The sequence below is a fragment of the Myotis lucifugus genome, unplaced genomic scaffold (assembly GCF_000147115.1).
Source record: "Myotis lucifugus unplaced genomic scaffold, Myoluc2.0 scaffold_738, whole genome shotgun sequence".
Taxonomy (NCBI): domain Eukaryota; kingdom Metazoa; phylum Chordata; class Mammalia; order Chiroptera; family Vespertilionidae; genus Myotis; species Myotis lucifugus.
In genome coordinates, this window is record NW_005871786.1 from 78,048 (window position 1) to 90,538 (window position 12,491).

Genomic DNA, 12,491 nt, shown 5'->3' on the forward strand with positions numbered 1-12,491 from the left:
TTTACAATTTTTTTCTTAATATCGACTTTTTTATTTTTTAGATAAATTCAGTGTAGGTGCATCTTAGATAAATAATTTTACATAACAAGTTATCTTAAAGACCATAGACATGGATTGACGAGAGAGGGGAAGAGCAATTTCTATGCCTCTACCTTAACTCTCCCTGCCTTCCTAGATCCGACCAGTGTTTTGGTTTCATCCACATAAGCTTGTGAATCTTTGTTCTCAGTGATGAATTTTGTTAAGTCTCGTAATAGGAGTAGCCTGACGGATGAAAGTAGTAGCTTGTGCATATCTCTGAAGGTCACGAAATATAAACCTGATTTAAAATCTGTCATCAGTGATGCAGCAGCAAAAGTCCCACTGATAATATCAAACGGAGTCATAAAGTTTTCTGTCGGACTATCAGTGTACATGTATACATTAAAAAATAAATGTATTTTTCATCATCATATACTGTGTTTTTGTCGCTCGAATGAATTCTATTATTTCTTCAAGGTTCTTTACATACGTACACCTTAAGAGATATCAAGTAGGCGTAACATGTTCTCAAAAAATTAGGGTTGGCACCCAGAAGGATTTTGAGTCAGAGATTTTGCTGTTTTTGGCACGCACTCACAAAAAGGTTGCCCACCCCTGCCCTAGGGGGTCTGCGCCTTCACACTCTCCCTCACTGCTTTCATGTTTTGACTCAAATGCCTTCTTCGCAGCGAGGCCTTCCCTGATCGCTCGATATAAAATCTACATGATCCGCCCTGTCTCCATCTCAACATGACGTGTTTTACTTATTTCTCTTGCCTCTCGCCTGCCTCCCCCATTAGACCGTGAGCGCCACAGAGGCTGAGATTTTTGTCTGTTCCGTGCTGTGTCCTGCCAGGAATATAGTAGCAGGTCAATAAACATTTGCTAAACTAATTAATAGCACTAGGAAGGCTTAGCAGAAAAGGCAGCCACGGTCGAGTTCCCCTCGGGCCCGCCCAACAGGCCCCACCACCCTCTGACCAGGGATGAAAGCGACTCCCAGGCCTACGCTCGGCCGACTCTGCTCAGCTTCAGTCCAGCCTTACGCAGGGCCTCACGCCCTCACGAGTCTCAGGACCCCTGGCCAGCCATTTCCCACAGATCCCACCACCTCCCGCCCCATCCCCCAACCTCCTGCCGCCGCCGCCGTCACGACCGCCGCAGTGGCGGCCGCTCTGCGCACGCTCCGCGGCGTGGGTACGCGCGGCGTCGGAAGGCGAAGACCCCTGTGCGTCGGCGTAGGACCTTCCCCGACAGAGATGGGAGGGGCGTCGGGCACTGGTGCTGTTCCAGGCCCCGCCCACCTTCCTGGTCTCGGGGAATGCGCATGTGCACTGGGAGCGGAAGCGCGGGCGGGCGCGCGCTCTAGGCCGGGCGGACGGCGGAAGCGGGAGAAGCCATCGGTGAGGGGGGGGGGTAGGGGAGTCGGCGAGTGCGCGCGCCGCGGGGGCGCGGGCGCCGTGTGAGCGGGGTAGGGGGAGGCCAAGGCGGGCGGGCGCGCGCACGAGGTTTAACCTCGCTTGGTGGCGGCGGCGGCGGCTTCTTTGTTTCGTGAGGAGAGGCGAGACGCCCACTCAGCCCCCGGCAAAGCGTCCAGAGGGGCGGGGGCGACGCCGAGAAGGCGACGGTGCAGGCAGCTCCCGGTAAGGAACGTGGGCCGCGGGGGAACGGCACGGGGATGGGAGGACGGTTTGAATGGAGTCGGGGCGCCGAGGGGGGAGGGGGCTGCTGGCTCCTAGAGCCGGGCCGGGGTACGGAGGCGCCCGAGGGTCAAGAAGCCCGGCCGGCACCGCGCGCGCGAGGAAAGCTGTGTTGTGAGGCTGCGGCGGCTACGAAATCCGCGGGCCGGCGGGGTGGGGGCCGGTGCCGCGTGGAGGCCGCGCGCCACCCGCGCGCGTTCTCGCCAGATTCGCCGGACAAAGCTTGCCGCCCCCTCGGCGGGCCAGGGTTCCGGCCGTGATCGCGGTCTCCGTGGCGGCTGTAACAAAAGCGAGGCGTCGGGGATTTTCTGGCTGTTATAACGGGTCCGACCCGAATGTTGCCTTTTTGGCGAGGTTGCGGTCGCGACTCAGTAGGAAAAAACCCTTAATGTGTGCGGTGTCGCCTGGACACGAGCATTCGCAGCCTCCTTGGGTTAGATGACCTAATATTTCATTTTAAAAATCACATATTCTAGATTTTTAAAGTAAAGATAAATAACTCGCCCCATCTCTTGCAAGTAGAAACTTCAAAATGTTTGTCCTGAGTGGAGGGGTGGGGTTGGTAGCAAGTGGGGTAGGACTGGGGGAATTGTTTGCTATTGAAAACATTGTTTTTGCATTCTTTTCCCTTCCTACCAGTCGATTTTCCAGGTTAAGGTTTTTATGTAAAACCTGGGCCTTTCAGGAGAGTGTTTTGTGACAGTCTTGGAGACACTGGTTTTGATCCCTCCCCGCCCCCCAGGGAATCCTTGGGAAGGTAGGAGATAAGTGTAAGAACCACTTCCCGGGAATTTGAAACAAGTTTTCAGTTTGAATTGACAGACCAGATTACTGTATGATTCCTGGCGCTTGCTTGGTTACTTAGCTGTGTGACTTTAACAGATAGTTTAATCTCTCTGAACCTCTTAGTTTCCTCCTTTGTGAAATGAGAATAATGTTACAAATGGAGCTGGGTGAAAGCCTGTAAAATGGTTCCTGGCAAGTGGAAGCACTGTTACTGTCTGGTCCAATCTGCTTCTTCATTGTTCGGCAAATCCCCGAGTCCCTACTGGGGTCAGATGGTTGGGAGGACCCTCTCCAATCTTTAGGATGACAGGTGGTTAATGTGGGAGCAGCTCCCCCTGGCCTATCATTTAATCCTCCCAACTCTTTCCGTGAGAGGAGAGCAGTGGATGCCCAGGGAGTGGTGTGAGCCAGAGCTCAGGAAGGTGTGTGGAAGAGAGGGCTTTTACTCAGAGTCCGGGAGGATGTCCAGTCTTGTATTTTGACTGCCCTGTCACAGTCATTGTTCCCTCTGCTACACTGGCACATTGCCTCAATTTGTAATTACACATCCATATTCCGAGGACCCTGGGCCTGGCACACGGTAGGCCCTAGTGAACATGTGTGCAATGAATGAAGGGCCCTTGGTTGGATTGAGTGAACATGTGTGTGAAGTTCTTGGCACAGGACCAGAGTGGTTGTAAACAATAAACATTGGTTGCTGTTGGGTTTTAACTTTCAAGGCCATTGTTTCCCAAACTTCATTCTCCTGGGAAGGAGAGAATGGGATGGTAGTGTGGGATGGTGGTGAGGAACGCTGGTTCTGGAATCAGACCTCCTGGTTTCACACACAGCTCGCTAAATCTTTTTTTTTTAAATAGGTTTTTATTGATTTTGGGGGAGAGAGAAACATCAATGTGAGAGAGAATCATTGATCGGTTGCCTCTGGTATGCACTTCCAACTGGGGATCAAACCTGCAAACTGGGCTTGTTCCCTGATGGGGAATCAAACCACCAACCTTTTTTTTTTTTTTTAAATATATTTTATTGATTTTTTACAGAGAGGAAGGGAGAGGGATAGAGAGTTAGAAACATCGATGAGAGAGAAACGTTGATCAGCTGCCTCCTGCACACCTCCTACTGGGGATGTACCCGCAACCAAGCGGAATTGAACCTGGGACCTTTCAGTCCGCAGGCCGACGCTCTATCCACTGAGCCAAACCGGTTAGGGCTAAAATCATTTTGATCTTGTAAGTTTTGGAGTTAGGGCTGGGGGATGACATCAGAACTGTGACATCATCAGTACATGGTGTATAATCTTTGTCTTTGAAAAGCAAACATACACATCTTCATTTGCATTCTTTACCACTCCTTGTGGACCCTCAAAACAATGGGAGGTAATCCTAATGCAGATGTGGGAGAGCGGGAAGAATTACGTATTTTGGGCAAATGTCTGGTGAGAACAACATCCTGCTGGCAAAGAAACACATCCAGGGGTGTTTCTTCACCAGGGGCTCTCCAGTCAACCACCCTGGGTTTGACTTTTGGTTTTGCCACTTTCCTTGGTGCCTCAGAGAAATGGAAGTGACAGAGTGCCTGCCTGGCACATAGTAAATCCTCAGATGTGCCAGTTGATTTTAGCCTCGGTCATCATTCCTTGCCTGCCATGTACAGAGGGACCCATTTACATTAACAAAAGACTGAACACAATGTCAATAGCGTCCCCTAGAGTTGTGCAAGAAGTGGCTCAGGAGGGACTCATTCACACCGGCCACAGACAGAGCACAGTGTGAATGGGAGTTGTGCAAGAAGTGGCCCAACCACTCATTCCCCATTCATATAGCAAACAAATGTGCATTGAGTGTCTGCCATGAGGCAGGCACTGCTGGGAGCTGGTGATTCAACCAGGAGCAGGCAGACAAGGGCCCTGTTCTGATTTGCTTATATCTGTCTTCTTATTTGCCAAAGGCGGGTAGTAATAGTACCCAACTTGTAAGATTGCTGTAAGGACTAAACAACAACAAAAAATGACAAATGTAAGTTGCTTACAGGGTGCCTGGTGCATAGTGCTAACCATTTGGTAGCTGTTGTCATTAGGATTCCTACAACATCTTGGTGGGTACAGAATATATTTTTGCCAAATTGTAGTCATTTTGTATGATTCAAGGTGGTAATGAAGAAATAGACTCCTGCCCTAGCTGGTTTGGCTCAGTGGATAGAGCATCAGCCTGCGGACTAAAGGGTCCCAGGTTTGATTCTGACCAAGGGCACATGCTCGGGTGCAGCTGATCGATGATTCTCTCTCCCTCTCCCTTCTTCTCTGAAATCAATAAAGAAATATATTTAAAAAAAATAGACTCCTCCATTTTCCCTTAATACTTAAAAATTTGATGCTTTTCAATTTCACCATAAGGCATTGGAAAGGAAGAGGCACGTTTGGTGGCATGGCTTTTGAAAATAGCAAACATTTGTTAATTTCACATATTTTCTTATAATTTGTAACATTGATTGGAATATTTAAGAGAAAATTGAAGTTTTTTTTAAAAATTAGAATTAAAGGGATGTGGAAAACCTATTATAAAAGGGAAGCAACAGCTGCTGGAATATGGGGGGAAATGTCCAAGGGGAAACATGTCAGAATCAAGTTTGAAGCCAAATGGAGAGCTGCCATTGCTGTTGACCTTATACTTAACATCTCAAAGAAGTATAAGCCTCATGAATATGATCACTGATGTCTTGGTTGGAATTTTCTGTTAGTTGCATGCTGCTGCTATTAATTTTTCAGGATATGGATTTGGTGAGCATGAGAAATTAAATTCGGCCTGTACTCATTTTCCTATATTGATAGGGAAGGAAAGCACCAGGTGTAGCTGGGTTTATGGGGAGGTCAGATTTCACAGGGCAGAGAAAAATGAGGGGATGCATCGATTTCCCCCCAATTCTCTCAGGGCAGGTGCTTTCTTTAGAAAACAGGTACATGTTAGCTAGAATAAACCTGCTCTGACCCCTTCCTGGCCTTTGTAACCCCAAGTGGTTTCCAGAGCTTCACTTTGGGACTTGTTTACTTTGCTAAAGGAACATGTCTTCGTTTTTGCACATGGACACTTGTCACTGAGATCAGTCTGAGTTTTGCTTTGTGAAGTTCACCAGCCGTGAGTGTGGTAAAGGAGGGTTGACTCTGTTTTTAGTAGCAGTGGCCTTTAAAATGGTTCTTTGGGCTGGTTTAAGTTCTCCTTTAACCGGCAGGTCGCGCCCTGCTGGCTCAGGATGCAGGTGGCCGCATGGCAGTTGCTGCTTCACCTGTTACAGTGGGAGACTTGAGGTGGCAGGTTTGATGTATGTCACCCTGACTTGCCCTGTGAGTGCCAGTGAAGTGACACAGTGTATGGTCTCACTGTCCTAATGGTGATACTAAAGCACAGCAAGCCGTTTGCTATATCCTGAGAGCTGATTCTGGCCCTGGTGACTGCCAAGTGTTTCTGATCACAGCCTGGACTGATTGTGTACTGAGTACCCTTGCCCATCTCCACAGAACACCTCCTGTGTGCTCCTGCCTGTGGGGGGCTTCTCTTTGCTGTACTTCACACCCTTCCAGGCTCTCTTCCTCCTATACCTGTGGTCGGCAAACTCATTAGTCAACAGAGCCAAATATCAACAGTGCAACGATTGAAATTTCTTTTGAGAGCCAAATTTTTTTTTTTTTTAAATATATTTTTTATTGATTTTTTACAGAGAGGAAGGGAGAGGGATAGAGAATTAGAAACATCAATGAGAGAGAAACATCGATCAGCTGGCTCTTGCACACTCCCTACTGGGGATGTGCCTGCAACCAAGGTACATGCCCTTGACCGGAATCGAACCTGGGACCCTTGAGTCCGCAGGCTGACGCTCTATCCACTGAGCCAAACCAGTTAGGGCAAGAGAGCCAAATTTTTTAAACTTAAACTATATAGGTAGTTTGCTTCTTCTTTGTAGCCATGTCAAACAGGGCACCTAAAAAAATGTTTCATTTTATAATAATAAAGCCACCAACACAAAATAATTACAATTCTTAAATTGATGACAAAAATACCTGTAGGATTTGCAGCTGGTTGGAAAAATACAGGTAACTTTATGCTTCGAGTAGGTACTTTTGTCACCCGCACGCGATTTGCGGACGCGACTAGCACTAACCACTGCACAATGAGACTGCTGACTGACTGGCTCACTCACCTCGTGCATGAATCGCACATGCCTCCCCCGCGCTGCGTGCCCGCCTGCGCCGCGTCGCCCGTCACCCGACCGACCCCCACTTCTTCTAATGCCACTTCTTCAAAATAGACTCCCCCAGGCCGAAAACTGACTTCTGCGCATGGGCCACGAAGTTTCAATCGCACTGTACGTGTGCGCCCGCACGTGGTATTTTGTGGAAGAGCCACACTCAAGGGGCCAAAGAGCCGCGGTTTGCCGACCACTGTCCTATACCTTCTGATCCTCAGCCGAATCAGTTATTCAGACCTTGCAGTCACACAGACTTGAGGACTCTACTCCCTGCATGAATTTTTTAAAATGTTTTTATTGATTTTTAGAGAGAGAGAGAGAGAGAGAGAGAGAGAGAAACATCAGTGATGAGAGAGAATCATCGATCAACTGCCTCCTGTACACTTCCTACAGGGCATCAAGCCTGAAACCAGGCATGTGCCCCAACCGGGAATCGAACTGTGACTGCCTGGTTTATAGGTGGATGCTCAACCATTGAGCCACACCTGCTGGGCTCCCTGCATGACTTTGGGCAAATGAGTTAACCTCTCTGAGCATACAATCGTCTGTTCCTACCGTAGTCTCTTAGTCATCAGTGCTGAACCGAGGGGATGCGAGTTGGGGCTGAAATTCATCCTGGCTGGACTTTGCCAAATTTGGCTCCAGAGCTGGGGAGCCCCAAGTAAGGGGCGCTTTTTATATTTCAAATGGCATGTGCTAGCTGAGGCCCTGCTAGTCACCTGGACTCTCACCCTATCTGTTGCACCAGCATGTCCAGAGAAATCTTAGAAAAGTTTTTATCAAATTGTGTCACTGCCCTGTCCAGAACCTTGCAGTGGTTTCCCAATCTACCTAGAGTAGACCCCTTACCTCCTCATCATTGCCCTCAAAACCTGTGATTTGCTCTCCCCACCAATCTCTGACCTCATCTGCCACACCCCCATCACCTGCTCCACTCTAACAAGGCCCTACCCCAGGGCCTTTGCACTTGCTGGTCCCTCTGTCCATAGATAGCAATGGACAGACCATCTCTGGCCACCATGTTTGAAAGAGTACCTGCCGTCAGCTTGAGTGCTAACTCTGATTATTTTTTCATAACACTTCCACCCCCTACATGACATGTCATATTATTTGTATGTTTGTTTCTGTCACTCAGTTATTAGTCCCACCAGACAGAGACTGTTTCTCCTGGATGCCCAGTGCCTAGAACAGCCGTGGGCAAACTACGGCCCGTGGGCCGGATCCGGCCCGTTTGAAATGAATAAAACTAAAAAAAAAAAAGACCGTACCCTTTTATGTAATGATGTTTACTTTGAATTTATATTAGTTCACACAAACACTCCATCCATGCTTTTGTTCCGGCCCTCCGGTCCAGTTTAAGAACCCATTGTGGCCCTCGAGTCAAAAAGTTTGCCCACCCCTGGCCTAGAACCTTGCTTCGCTCAGAGTCAGTTGGTATTTGGGGTGGCTGGGAGGTCTGTCCCAAGTGATACTTGGCAGGTATAGGTGCCACGCCTCCTTGTACTTTCTAAGCTCTTTTCTTGTGGGAAGTTCCCTTCAGCCCTCTCCAGGGATCATGTCTTGCTCAGTGTTGACTGTACAGCAGGCTATAACAAACCCAGCAGTGAGTCATGACATCCATCCAGGGTTGACTAGGCTTAACAGGAGCAGGGTCAGGAAAGATTTGTAAAGCTTGTTGCAATTACTTGGTGTATGTTTGTGTTGGGCCAAGTCATGACTCTGGGTCATGCTCAAAAGAGTTTAAAAAACACATATCTAATGGATAATAGGATAGTGTTTGTGTTCTTGACGTAAAGACAGTACATTTCCTTGACAGATAGGGCAGAAAACCAACCTGGTTGTCATGTCTTCTGGCATGTTGTATGTGGGGAGTTACTCTTTAGTGGTTGTCAAGTGAATGAAAAAACTTTTTAAATGGGCAAGGGTAGATTCCGATGAATAAAATGATACATAATCCCCAGTGCTAGAAATAATACTTGGTCCCTGGCCAGCGTGGCTCAGTTGGTTGGAGTGTCATCCTGCCCTGTATATGGAAAGGTGGCGGGTTTGATTCTAGGTCAGGACACATACCCAAGTTGCAGATTTGATCCCTGGTCTTGGTGCATGTGGAAGGCAACAGTTTCTCTCTCGCATTGATGTTTTTTTTCTCTCTCCCTCCCTCCCTCTCTCTTCCTTCCTCTCTCTCTAAAATCAATGGAAACATAGCCTCAGGTGAGGATTAAAAAAAAAAAAAAAAAAAAGCCTGGCCTGTGTGGCTAAGTGTTTGAGCATCGACCTATGAACCAGGAGATCTTGGCTTGATTCCCAGTTAGGGCACATGCTTGGGTTGTGGGCTTGATCCCCAGTAGGAGGCATGCAGGAGGCAGCTGATAGTTGATTCTCTCTCCCTCTCCCTTCCTCTCTGAAATGAATAAAAAAAATTTTTTAAAAAAATAATAATACTTGGTAACAATTCAGCATGCCTACCTTTTAGGTAGAACTGAAAAGCCATTGTAATTGATTGTGACATGACTTTTCCTTTCTAAAATGTATTCCCTTTTAAATGCAGGGCAAGGTTTTGCTACGTAATTATATTGCAAGGGAAGTTCTATTGGACACAGTGATGGGGAGGCACAGTCTCAGGAATAAGCCATTTCCACAAGGTCCCTAAGTCCACAGATGCCTGCCCCTTAACATCCTTCCAGGTTCATTTACTAGCGCACTCCACACCATCAGTACAAGTGTGGAGGGTTTTTCTTAGTAGATTTATTAGGAGGGAAATGTTTTGTATTTTGAATGTAAGGCATGAGGCTGGTTTTGCCCAGCCACTATTGCTGGGTATGAACACCCTGCTATAACTTGACTGTAATGTTGACTCTGCTGATAAAACGTGTATGTAAATAAATTTCTCCACACACCCCAAAAAACAGCAAATATTCTGGGCCAACCTGAAATATAAAGCCGTTTTTCTGGCAAGATGAAAAAACATACACCATAATTCCAGCAAGCAGATAGCAGAGGGTCTAGATTGCTTGTTAACAGCTTTTCCTGCCACAGAGGCTGGCCACCAGGGTACTTTTTTAAACTTATAAGACAAAAGGCAAGGGTGTTAGGAAAGAAGAAACTGGACTAATCCTCCAGCACTCCTGTTCCACATTTGATGGCCAGAGATGTTTTATTTTAGATGATAATTTTGATGAAGTTGAAAGTAGATGGAACATAATGCAGTTTCAAATCCTTTCATTTTTCTCTTTTATTTCCACAAAGGCACTTCCTGGGCCTCTTTTCTGGGTATGTAGTTCCCGAGTATTTTTCTAACTAGGTATTTTTCCTTAAAAAGTGGCTCGGTTGGTAGGGTGTCCTCCCATGCTCCGAAAGGTTGCCATTTCGATTTTTTCGTCAGGGCACATGCCCATGTTGTGGGCTTGATCCCCGGTGGGGGGCATGCAGGAGGCAACCAATCTATTTATTACTCTCACATTCATATTCCTCTCTTTCTTTTTTTCTCTCTTCCTCTCTCTCTAAAAAAATCAATAAAAAATATTTAAAACATTTCTAAAAATCTGGTTATGGAAGTAATAGATGGTTATTATAAACAAACAAACACACACAAAGAAAAAAATACCAGAAATCTCTGAAGTGGAAAATGTGAAGTTTCCCATCATACACCTCCAGAGAGCTGATGGCTGCTGCTGATAGTTTGGTGTATGTTGGCTTCTATGCTTCGATTAACATGCATATATAGTACAGTTGATCCTTAAACAATGTTGCAAATCGAAACATAACTTTTACTCCTATAAAACTTAACTACTGTCCAGCTCAGTGGTTGAGCATTGACCTGTGAACTAGGAGGTCACGGTTTGATTCAAGGTCAGGGCATATGCCCGGGTTTCATGTTTAATCCCCAGTGTGGCATGTGCAGGAGGCAGCCAATCGATGATTCTCTCTCATCGATGTTTCTATCCCTCTCTCCCTCTCCTTTCCTCTCTGAAATCAATAAAGATATTTTAAAAAACAACAAAAACAACTTAACTATTAATAGCTTACTGTTGACGGGAAGCCTTACTAATAACATAAGCACTTGATTAACACATATGTTGCATATTATATATATTGTATTATAGTAAGACCAGTGGCCTGGTACATGAATTTGTGCATAGTGAAAGAAAATTAAAAGAATTATTTTAATATTGCTATTCGCCCTTTATAATAGAAATGTCAACCAAATTCATAATCAACAATGACAGATTGAAACACACGCATGCGATTGACACCAGCGAGATCTTTACATGAATTGTGCATGTGCGAGTCAACTTAGCCTTTTATATATATAGAATGAACTTGCTTAATTGGACCTGCTTTCTGATTTAGCTAAACTTTTTCCAGCCCAGTGAAGCACTCCAGTTTCTCTTTTAGGTAATTGTCAGCAACACAGCAATAAATTTCAACACAAAGCAGATTATTATTGTAGATCACACAGGGAGAACGAAGAGGGTAAAATATTTAACTGCAGCAGCTTTTGACTGTCCATTTGCACAGAGCCCCCTCATTCACTTTTAATGGTGCCACAACTTCTGCAGCATGGATTATGTGGGGTCCTGACTGTTTGGCATTTTGGATGCTTCTCAGAGAAATAGAGGAGAGGTGACATGGCCAAGTCACTTCCAGACCCTGTGGCTAGGGGATCCAAAGCAAGCACGTCAAACTCGCAGCCCACAATGAATTTTTTTGCAGCCCAGCCAATATAACGGTATGTAAGAAATGTTTTAATAAAAATTTTGTAACCTAACTTTTACAGTGTTACACATAATCCTATCTAATAAAAGAGAAACATGGTAATTAGCCGTACCTCCGCTACCCTTCCCATTGGCTAATCAGGGAGATATGCAAATTAACTGCCAACCAAGATGGCGGCCAGCAGCCAGGCAGCTGACGCGAACAGGGAGGCTTGCTTGCTTCAGTGAGGGAGGAAGCCAAGCTTCCCCGCCTGCCTTGCCGGCCTCTGAGCTGCAACTCTAAGAAACATTGTAACAAATATAGAAGCTAAACCAAACCCCAGAAACCTGCTTTAGTCAGCCAGGCTTCAGCCAGCAGGACCGAAACATTGTTTCAAATACAGAAGGTAAACAAAGGCCAGAAACCTGCTTTCAGCAGCTGAGGTCTCAGAGCTGGAGCTGAGCCTCAGAGCTAAAGCTGTCCCAGAAAAAAAAAATAAAAGAAAAAAAGGAGCGGTTGGGAGCTTCAGTCACCTGCCAACCTGAAAACAGCCCTCAGCCCCTCACCCAGACTGGCCAGGCACCCCAGTGGGGACCCCCACCCTGATCCAGGACACCCTTCAGGGCAAACCAGCCTGCCCCCACCCGTGACCAGGCCTCTATCCTATATAGTAAAAGGGTAATATGCCTCCCAGCACCGGGATCAGCGGAGCCGCGAGGCCTCCCGGCACCGGGATCAGCGTGACAGGGGGCAGTGCCCAAAACCCCTGATTGCCCTGCGGCTCTGTGTGTGACAGGGGGCGGGGCCACAACCTCCCTATCCACCCTGCTCTGTTCGTGACAGGGGAAGGTGCCCCAACCCCCTGATCAGCCCTGCTCTGTGCCTGACAGGGGGGGAGCTCCCCAACCCCCTGATCGCCCTGCGGCTCTGTGTGTGACAGGTGCAGCTCCCTAAACCCCCTGATCGGCCCTGCTCAGTGTGACAGGTGCAGCGCCCCAACCCCCTGATTGGCCCTGCTCTGTGGTGATAGAGAGACGGCTGCGCCCCAACCCC

At 47.2% G+C, this 12,491-nt stretch overlaps 1 protein-coding gene across 12 annotated transcripts in view; it reads left to right on the forward strand.

Moving 5' to 3' along the window:
- The first annotated feature begins 1,411 nt into the window (after window positions 1-1,411).
- SMARCA4 (SWI/SNF related, matrix associated, actin dependent regulator of chromatin, subfamily a, member 4) overlaps window positions 1,412-12,491 on the forward strand; it is a 93,675-nt gene continuing 82,595 nt past the window's right edge. For 6 of the 12 annotated variants that reach the window (XR_002827020.1, XM_014447994.2, XM_014447995.2 and 3 more), the window contains exon 1: window positions 1,492-1,664. The gene's annotated coding sequence lies outside the window, so the exon portion shown is untranslated. Of the gene's footprint in view, window positions 1,665-12,491 lie in introns of all 12 variants that reach the window. The other 6 variants (XM_014447997.2, XM_006105948.3, XM_014447998.2 and 3 more) reach the window with 3 other exon arrangements.